The 10,335-nt window shown below is 49.6% G+C and overlaps 1 pseudogene; it reads left to right on the forward strand.

The window, feature by feature from the left end:
• Positions 1 to 820: 820 nt before the first annotated feature.
• On the forward strand, positions 821 to 8,320 carry LOC108892195 (UPF0606 protein KIAA1549-like; annotated as a pseudogene).
• Positions 8,321 to 10,335: the final 2,015 nt, after the last annotated feature.

Here is a 10,335-nt window from a genome sequence, read left to right on the forward strand (position 1 = left end):
GGCCTGATCCGGGTTCAGCTCAGACCTCAGAGACAAACATGTCGTTTGAATTGTAGATTAGGACCAAACGATGCGGAGCGGGCGGAGTCAGACTGGTACTCGCGAGTCGAGTCCCCGACCCTGACGGATCCGGGTCCGTAGTACGGAGCAGGTCTGTGAGGGGGTGAGGCATACTGCGGACTGAGGGAGGAGGACGCTCTGATTCTGCAGGGACTCTCCGCCTCCTCCTTCCCCGCGCAGGGAGCGCGCCGCGCGGCTGTGGAGAGGCGTGACGCGCCTGAACCGCATCTCCAGGATGGCAGGTAGGTCTCCTCCAGGCCGAGGACCGGAGCACGTCCTCGACTGTTAGCACGGCTCGGCTCGCTCCCAGTGAAAGGCTTTCATCGTAACAGTCGGTGATAAGGAGGCGGGGGCGGAGGGGGGGCCACCGCTGGTCTGATCCGCATCGCCGGTGCTCGGTGTCGGTGTTCGCCGCTGTCAGCTCGCGCTCTGCCGCCTTCATGGCTCACGTGAAGAAGGGAGGAGGCTCGTGCTGCTGTTCATCAGAAAAACAGACGCTTCATCACAGAGAGCAGATCCCGTTAGACCGGACCGGGTAATTAGGACGCGGAGGCTCTGCAGCTATAACCCGGAGACGGTGACTGAGGAGCGGCCGAGGAGCGGCCGTCCTCCCGGTGTCAGGGCTGAGACAGGCCGGACATCTGTCCGATAATGGGGTCAGTGTGAGAGGAGGCTGAGCCGAGCCGTGCCAGGCCAGCGGAGGTGTGAGCGGCCTGGAAACAGTCTGAACCCGGAGCAGGGCCGGACTAGACCTGAACAGCCCCCCCGGCTGTATCTGGACAGGCCTCTAAAAAGAAATATCACTGAGCTCCTGACCTGGTCCTCAGGAACCAGTCTGGGACCTGGTCTTGGTCTGGTCATAGGTATTGATCAGTAACTGTAGTGTAAAGTAACTGAGTACTCTGTTTCATCAGTTTTCTCTGAGTTTCCTTTAAATGGACCCGTCTCTTCTTCTGTGGTGTTCAGGTCCTCCTGACGGGTCCTCGGCGCTCTGTACCGGGATCAGGCTGGCAGCCCTCTGAGCACAATGGACCCTGTGATCCCGCTGGACCCCAGCTCCATGACCAGGACCAGGATGGACCTCAGAACCTTGGCGTGCAGGCAAACGCTCGGCGTGATCCTGCTGGTGGCGGCGACGCTGGTTTCCATGGTGACCTCAAGTTCACCTGCTGCAGGTAAGAAGCTGATCTGAGGTCAGAGGTTAAAGGAGAACTGGTGTTTTTGATCATTGATGGACTGAGACATCTCTAAATATCAGCACCAGACTCCATTGACAAAAACAGGGATTTAAGTAATCAAATACTTTACTGAAATAATACTTTACTGATACTTTACTGAAGTAACTGTAAAGTACAGGGTCGTCACAGTAAAATGAAATCTGCAGGTTGACTCCCCAAACCAGAGACCAGAGACCAGACTGAGGTCCTCCGGTCTGGTTCTCAGTCTGAAGGTGCTGGATGGTTTTGTGCCACTGACCTCTGACCTTTGCTCTACCTGTAGAGAACAGGAAGTAACAGGCGGATGTCCTTATAAGGAGACGTGTGATTCTTGGCTGAAACAGGAGGAAAATCTTATTTTCAGTCTTTATCCACCTTCATGTTCTCGTCCTCCCACTGACACTGAGTCAGTCTGTCAACACACACACACACACACACTGTAACATGGTTGCAATGTTTTTTTCAGTCACTTTAAACTGAATTACACTCATTTCTGTTGTTCATGAGACGTTGATGAACTTTTCTGTAACTGTGTGATTTTCAGCTGCAGATGAGACGTTCAGGGAACAGGTCACAGAATAAACCTGCACTGAGGAGCTGGTTTAGACTGTTGTGGTCTCTCTGCTGCTCTGTCTCTGTCAGTTTGATTTATTTAAATGATATATTTATTATTTTTGAACCTGGGTCTTATTTTGACATGTCTCTGGGTGTAAATGATCGATAGGGACACAAACCTTTAGTTTAGTTTAGTAAAACAGGAATTTTACTGAGCAGATATACAGATATACATTGCCTCAACCCATGAGTGTGTTTGTGTTACTGTGTGGTACTTTTACTTCACTAAAGTAACTGATTAATTCTTCCACCACTGAAAGTTACACAGTGACACAAACACACTAACAGATGAAGGCAGTGGTATTCCAGCAGCTCCCAGTAAAATCCATGTTTTTGTCAATGGAGTCTGGTAGAGATATATAGAGATGTTTCTGGTTAAACTAAAAGGATCTGACTCTTTAATAAAAAGCTCTGTCTCTGTAGGAATCCTATCATCATGTTGTCAGACTCTGAGAAGAACAACCTGAGTCTGTCTTTAATGGACAGACTTTGACATGGACGATTGTCCATTGGATTACATTACAGCAACTGTTCACTGATTCTTAAGGTTTGTGTCCCTATCGATCATTTACACCAAAAAACATGGAGAATAAGACTCAGGCTCCTTTAACAGCAGGAGGATTCAGAGTGAATGACAGTGATCTCTGAGCAGAATCGAACCTGTGACGTTGTACATTATCCTTCACTGGTTCAGGCTGTTTGACTTCATTTCTCCTGAAACCTTCATATAGAGAACAGGATCGACCTATCAATCTATCAATCAATCTATCTATCAATCTATTTATCAATCTATCTATCCCCCCGCCTCTCTCTCTCTCTATCCTGGGGTTTGAGGGCATCGTCTCCTGAATACCAATGACTCGTCTCCGTTCAGCACGTGATGCTGCCGCAAAGCACGGCGTCACCACGGCAACGAGGCTGGCACCAGATGAAAGAGCCCCAGTCAAGGCTGAGAGAGAGAGAGAGAGTGTGTGTGTGTGCGCGTGTGTGTGTTGACACAAAGACAAATAGGTTTAAAAACACTGCAGCAGAGGAAACAGTTAAAGCTGCTGTGTGAAAACCATCGACACTGTAACAAGCTGTAAGATCATTAAATATAAAGACATGAATGTAAAGAGGTGAAACATCCAGTAGGAGAAAAATAAAATTCATTCTATTTTCCAGATTTCCATCCTCTCATGTTTGTTTATTAAAAAACAAGATGAATCTTAATTAAACTAATTATCAGTGATTAATGATCAGAGATTCAGAGGAGGAAACATTACTTATTAATTTGAACCTTTCAGTAAAAGGTTTTATAGGTTCTCCACCAATAAACCAGGTCCTGGTCTTTGGTCAGAGTCTTAGTATTCAGTCAGCATCCAGGTCTTTGGTTGAGGTCCTGGTCTGTTTTCAGAGTCCTGGTCTTTGGTTGAGGTCCTGGTCTGTTTTCAGAGTCCTGGTCTTTGGTTGAGGTCCTGGTCTTTGTTCAGAGTCCTGGTCTTTGGTTGAGGTCCTGGTCTTTGGTTAGGGTCCTGGTCTTTGTTCAGGGTCCTGGTCTTTGGTTAAGGTCCTGGTCTTTGTTCAGGGTCCTGGTCTTTGGTTGAGGTCCTGCTCTGTGTTCAGAGTCCTGGTCTTTGGTTGAGGTCCTGGTCTTTGGTTAGGGTCCTGGTCTTTGTTTAGGGTCCTGGTCTTTGGTTGATGTGTTAAACTTCTGTCCCTTCAGGTGTGTTGGACTTCAACCGGACGACAGAGCCTTCGTCACCTCCTTCTCCGCCATCATCACCCTCCCCCCCTCCCAAACCCCCGGCCCCCAGGCCCCCCTCAGACTCTGGTTACCATGGTAACAGTGGTGGCGCAGGTTCAGCGGAGGACTCGGACTCTGGTGCTCAGGGGATTCACCTCCTCCTGAGACCCCCTGACCTCCTGTCCCCCAGCCTCCCGCCACCCCTTCCCCCTCACACCCAGCCTACCCTCACCCCTCCTCCCCCCTGGGAGCAGGGCCCCTCCCTGGAGGAGGCTTGGGGCTCCGGAGACTACCTGGAGACACTGTCCTTCATGGTGCCTGACGGCGAGGAGCTGGCCCTGGCCACCCCACTGCCCAGCCACCCCTACGACGACGACGCAGACGGGGACTGGGTCTCCTACGATACCACCTTCCCCACCCGTCCCACCCTCCCCCTCTCCACCCGTCTCCCCCTCTCACCCTCTTCCTCCACCCCCACAATCCCACTGCACACTCGCCACACCCATCCAGACCTCTTCCCCACCTGGGACGAGGACTACGACCTGGAGGACATGATGCCTCTGGAGCCGACGGAGCTGCTGCTGCCGGACATGAACAGTCTGGAATACTACACCAACCTTCTGGCCCGGGAGAGGGAGAGAGAGAGGGAGAGGGAGAGAGAGAGGGAGAGAGAGAGAGAGAGGGAGAGGGAGAGGAGAGAGAGAGAGAGAGGGAGAGGGAGAGGGAGAGGGAGAGAGAGGGGGAGAGAGACCAGGACCAGGTCAACTGGACAGACCCCAAATCCCCCATCACTCCTACAACAACACAAATTCACCTCCCAGCTCCATCTCCATCCCCAAGCTCTGGTCCTCCTCCAGGACGGGACCCCAAGCGTCCTCTGGTAGGACCCACCCCTCCCCTCACCCTCTCACCCACCCTCACAGGTGAGAAGAAACCACCTGCTCCATCCACCACCCTCAAAACACCCTCCACCCCTCTTCCTCCTGCCCCAAAACCCAGAGATCACATCCCAGTCCCAGGCAAGGGACACCCTCTTCACCCCCCTTCCAACACCACCGGCCGGGTGCCTCCCCCCCCCCCACTGGGACCACCCACCCGCCCTGACAGACCAGAGAAGCCTCCGGTGGTCACAGAGAAGCCGGCAAAGGCTCCACCCACCAGGACCACCACCACCACCACCACCAAGGCCACAACCACCACCCAAATTACAGCCATCAGTCTGACCAGAGCTCCCCCTGTCACCACACCAAGAGTGGCCCAGACCCCCGCCACCAGACAATACCTGTGTAATGTCACCAAGCCAGAGATGTACCTGGTCAGAGTTGGTAAGTCCTCCACGAGTCAGGTGACAGGACCAGGTTCTTTGTCTCCTGTACAGTTTCTTAACCAGACCCAGGTGCAGCTGAGCACTAACGACCGTTAACTGACCTTCATTAACTAAACTTCATTAGCTAACCTTCATTAACTGACCTTCGTTATCTGACCTTCATTAACTGACCTTCGTTAACTGACCTTCGTTAACTGACTTTTGTTAACTGTCAGATGATGTGTTTTTGAATCCTGCAGTCAGCTCCAAGGGTTCATCAGCTGGTTTCAGTCAGGTCAGAGATCTTCTGAAGAGAGAGTTCAACCGCTCAGTGGAGCTCCAGGTAAACGTCACCTCCACAGGTCTGTTACACCTTAAAACCAGAAAACTACTTTTTGTATGAGTAACTTTACAGATCAGTGGCTTTTCAACATGTTTCATCACAGACCACCTGACGTCTCCTGACCTGTGGTATTCTCACTTGTACCTTCTCACCTTGCTGATGTCAGGTGATTGACATCTGTCCATCTCTGTTTCCTCTTCAGTTCCTGAGAACTCCGTCCAGCTTTGCCTTTCGTGTTGTATCGGGACCGTTGATCTACACTGCCATGGCCGTCATCAACGCTCTCCGCCAACCACCGCGCTCCTTCGGCCCAGTTCCTACCGTGTCGCCACTCTACACCGTACCTGACCTCAGGTATCAGATCCACTCTGTGCTGCAGTTCGTCCCTGCCCACGTTGACGTCCGAGTCTGTAACTTCAGCGAACGGGTGGAGAGAGGGCTGATGATGGCGTATGCCGAGACACGGAGACGGTCCCGTGAGGCGGGAAACGTCACCGTACAGGTGAGTGTGTTACCTGTGAGCAGCATCCGTGGGCAGCACTGAACCTCTTCTAAAGACCAACACTGTGTTCGTCCTCTCCAGCTGCTGAACATCACCATGGGCATGTCCCGGTCAGCGTCAGAGCAGAAGGTTCCTGTCGACGTCACGTTCGCAATGCGTGATGGGCGGGGCTACCTGCCAGGGTCAGAGGTCAGCGAACACCTGAGGAAGCTCAACGTGGTTGAGTTCAGTTTCTACGTTGGATTTCCTGCCCTGCAGATCGCAGAACGTACGATAAACACTCATTTGTGTAACTTGTGTTTTTATTTTCTTTTAAAGCAACTAAACGTGTGAAATATGTGTTTTTATCTGCAGCCTTCCACTACCCTGAGCTGAACACATCTCACCACCTGCGCTCTACCTGGGTCCGTACAGGTGAGAACACACCTGTACTGTAGTTTGTTTGTGTGATATGTGGATTAGAGGAGAGTGGGATGTGACTTTCCTCTTACGTTGATTCAGTCCTGCTGGGAGTTCAGGAGCAGATGGTGGCTGAGAGGAGTTTTAAAGCTCGTCTGGAGAGACGTTTGGCTCTGCTGCTGGAGGAGGGACTGCAGGAGTCCAGCAGGAGGCGCTGGAAGAGAGCGACAGCTGTGGGCAACAACAGTCTGCAGGTAAACACATCAGAGAAGTGATGTGATGACACTAGAAATCATACGTGAGCTTCACACCTGTCTGGTTTGTATCAGGTGTGATTGTGACATGTGACTCACCTGTTGTGTTTTAGGTGGTGCGGGTGGCGAGGCTGTCGGGGCAGAGCGCCCCTGGAGGTCTTGTATTTTGTGGAGGGTCCGAGTGGCGAGCGGATCCCAGCCGAGACAACCGCCGCAACTTTAAACCGTCTGGACCTTCAGAGAGCCGCCATCGTCCTCGGACACAGAGTTCAGAGACCACTGGCCCAGCGTAAGCCTGAGACTGAACCGATCAATCAATCTGATCAGATCTGTAGAGACTGGGATATGGTGTTTGATTAACCTTTGACCCCAACTGACCTCTCCCCTCTCTCCCCCCTCTCCAGCTGTGGAGACCCTGTCCGTCCCCCCTGCAGAGACTCAGAGCAGCAGTATCTGGCTGATCGTTGGCGTCGTCGTCCCGTCCTGCTCGCCGTCTTCATCATCATCATCCTCTACTGGAAACTGTGTGGCTCAGAGAAACTCGAGTTCCAGCCGGACGCCATCAACACCATCCAGCAGAGGCAGAAGGTCAGAGGTCATCAGGAAGCTGTCAGCTCTTTCCTGTCATGTGTGTGTAAATGTGACCTCTGACCTCTGAGACATGTCCTCTCTCAGCTTCAGGCTCCAAGTGTGAAAGGCTTCGACTTTGCCAAGCTCCACCTCGGTCAGCACAGTAAAGACGACATCATGGTGATCCAGGAGCCAGGACCACTACCTGCCCCTGTCAAAGAGGCCACGCCCTCAGACGGCGGAGACCTCAACACCCCAAAATCTAAAGGATCATCCACCAAGGCGGGTCGGTCCAGTCGCCGCAGGGGAAGGTCAGACACGTTTCTTCTTCTACACTTGTGAGGACACTGGATGAAATAACAACATGTGACATGAATGTGAAGAAAATTATATTTAAATTATAAAACAACTGATAAAACAGTCAACACATTAAGAAAAGATCTGAGTTTAAGTTTTAAAACCTCCACGTTCTGCTCAGCTCGTTTTACTGAAATAAAAGCATCTCTGGTTCATCAGGCTCAGGCCCATCAGACGGAGACTCGTTAGGCAGCGACCAATCCAGCGGCAGAGAGTCAGCGGAGGAGAGCACCCGACCTGTGGCCACGCCCAGTGAGGGGAAACAGCACAGGAAGATGCCCAAAAATGGTGAGAGACACAGTGACATCATCACCTGAATTGTTTGATCTTTAATATCCAGCTGTGATGAGTTGACAGCAGGGAGGAGGAGGGAGGGAGGAGTGGAGGATGAGGGAGATAAAAAGCTGTTTTTCTGTTTTCTTCTTTTCTTTTTAATGCCTCTGGACTGAAGGGAGGAGTAAGATGGGTGCGTTTGTTTTCCTTCATTAGTAACACTCTGCTGTCACCAAACCTGTTGTCATGACTGAACTAAGTCCAGGAGTCTGGATTGATTTAACTGCAGATGGTAAAATCAGGTTCTCTTCCTCTGCAGCTCCGTCAGGCAGCGGTCCGGAATGAGCTTCTCTCCTCGTCCTCCATCTTTGACCACGTGGACCGCTTGTCTCGAGGTCGTCTGACGGCACTCGTCGCCAGGCCAATAAAGTGCAGCTGATCGCCATGCAGCCGCGACCCAGTCCGCCGCCACCGCACGCCCTGTCACAACCGAGCCCCTCACTCACAGAGAAGGTCAACACAGAGGTGAGACAGTCGTGAAAAATGGCGCCCTCCACGCCGTCGTTTTGAACCTGCCTGACATCGTCTTCCTCCCGTGTTCATCTGTGCTCCTGCAGGTGGCGCTGAGACACAAGTCAGAGATTGAGCATCACAGGAATAAACTCAGACAGCGTGCTAAAGAGGCGGGGTCAATGTGAGTTTCCATGGATGACATCATGGACGCCTTCGGAGACGGCCGGTGCAGAGCGAGGTGGCGCAGCGACTCTACAGCTCCACCACGACCACATGGACTGCATCCTGCAGGCAGACGCTCCCTCACCCGACCCCCACCGACTCCAGGAAGAGGTCAGTTGTCACCTGAGAACACCTGCTGTGTAGAACTGTGGTGTTAACTGTTGAAGTGATTTTATGTTAGAAATTGTTTTAACATTTTGTACAAGTAAATCTTCATCAAGCTCACCTGTCAGTCAGCAGAGAACAGGGGTCATACAGGTAACCCAAATCTCCACATACGTTACGATGCAGCCTGACAACTTATTATTTACATCAAACATCAAATCAGGCTCTGCAAATTAAAAACATGCTCCTTTTATCTTAAAAGAAGTAAACTATAAATGTCCTAACCAAGTATCTGTGTTGGTCCAGGGGGGTGCGCTCTCCTCGGGGTCGGCATGCTCAGCCAGGACCTGGAAGTCTTCCTGATACAGACAGGGACCGACTGCTCACAGATCAGAGCCACCTACAGGAAAATACCAGGACTCAACAACGTAGCCTACATGGTGAGACACAAACTCATGTAAACTCATGATGGATTTCAGTCAGCATCAAAGTGTTTAACTTGTGACATTTTTAGCAGCAGTATTTTACATCTAAGAACTAGAAAATGCATTTCCTGTGGAAAATGCGTGTGAATGCTGAGAGCTGAATGAATCGCTGAAGCAATGCTTAAAATGGCTGAAATTACTGTTAAAATGCAGAAGAAAAAGTTGAAATTTGAAAGGCAAAAGTCATTGCTGAAGTTTAAAATGGCTGAAATTAGCAGAGAGAAAGGTCAGAAGCTGATAGCAGCAGAACAAATAGCTTAAGCATTCATTTGAATAACAAAATTGCGGACAAGTTGAACATTTTAAAAAGCATAAAGAGTTGAAGAAAGTTGAATTAGCATAAATGTAAAAACGTTAATAGTTTAACCTTTTGATAGTTGAATGGCAGAAAGTATGTAACAACCCAAACAGGGGTGGAAGCAGAAAGGAAAAACAGCTAAATGCAGAATCAAAAGTTGGAAGTTAAATTGTAAAAGTGGTGATGGAAGCTTAAGTGCATTAGATAGAAAAGCAGAGAGCACAAACATGTTATTGGAATCAGCTTAAAGGCAAATAATACACAGCCAAAGCTGGAAGATGAAATATGAACCTGGAATGTCTATTAATTGTAAGTGATATCGATGAAATCTGGTAACTACCAGCACCAGGAGACTTTACTGAACACAGACATGTGTCATTTGTGTAGTTAAAGTGAAAAATGACCACAGTATGGCAGTTTAAAAACTGGCCTGGTTTGGCTGTTGTATGAAGACAGCTAAAATGGAGATGAATGGAGCTGAGGGCTCCTCTTGGTGATCAGAGGCTGCTACCTCAAAAACTGTAAACCCTATGGCTTAGGGAGTCACACTGTGTGACAGAGCACAAAATGATCTACAATTTGAGGTATTAATTGTGTATGAGAAGTGAAAGGTGTGGGCAGAAGAAGAGTTGAAGCACAAAAATTTGAAAAAAAAGTTGCGTGACATCACCCACTCTAGCCAGCGCAATACACACCCATTATAAACTCAGAAACTGCCAGAAATGAGCATGAAATACAAACTGCTGTCATTCAAAAACTGGACAAGATATCAAAAAGTTGAATGCAAGTTGAATAGCTGAACTTGTTGGGACTTGTTTAAAGTTTAAATGAAGTCTGTAGCACAAAGTATGCTGAAGTAGTTACAGAAACATAGAATAAGTTAATTTAAGTGGTCTGGAGATCATCAGTGAGACTGTTGGTGGGAAAGGGAACAATATAAGTAGCATTGGTGGATACAAGATAGTGTCATCAACATAAAAGTTGACATTTCTGTGTTGAGTTGTACAATATATATTGTTAAATGTAAATAACAGTGGGCCTGAGGTTGATCCTGGTGGAACACCTTAATTAAGGTGATCACACTGAACAC

This window comes from Lates calcarifer, unplaced genomic scaffold (genome assembly GCF_001640805.2).
Source record: "Lates calcarifer isolate ASB-BC8 unplaced genomic scaffold, TLL_Latcal_v3 _unitig_2098_quiver_1414, whole genome shotgun sequence".
Classification (NCBI taxonomy): Eukaryota; Metazoa; Chordata; class Actinopteri; family Centropomidae; genus Lates; species Lates calcarifer.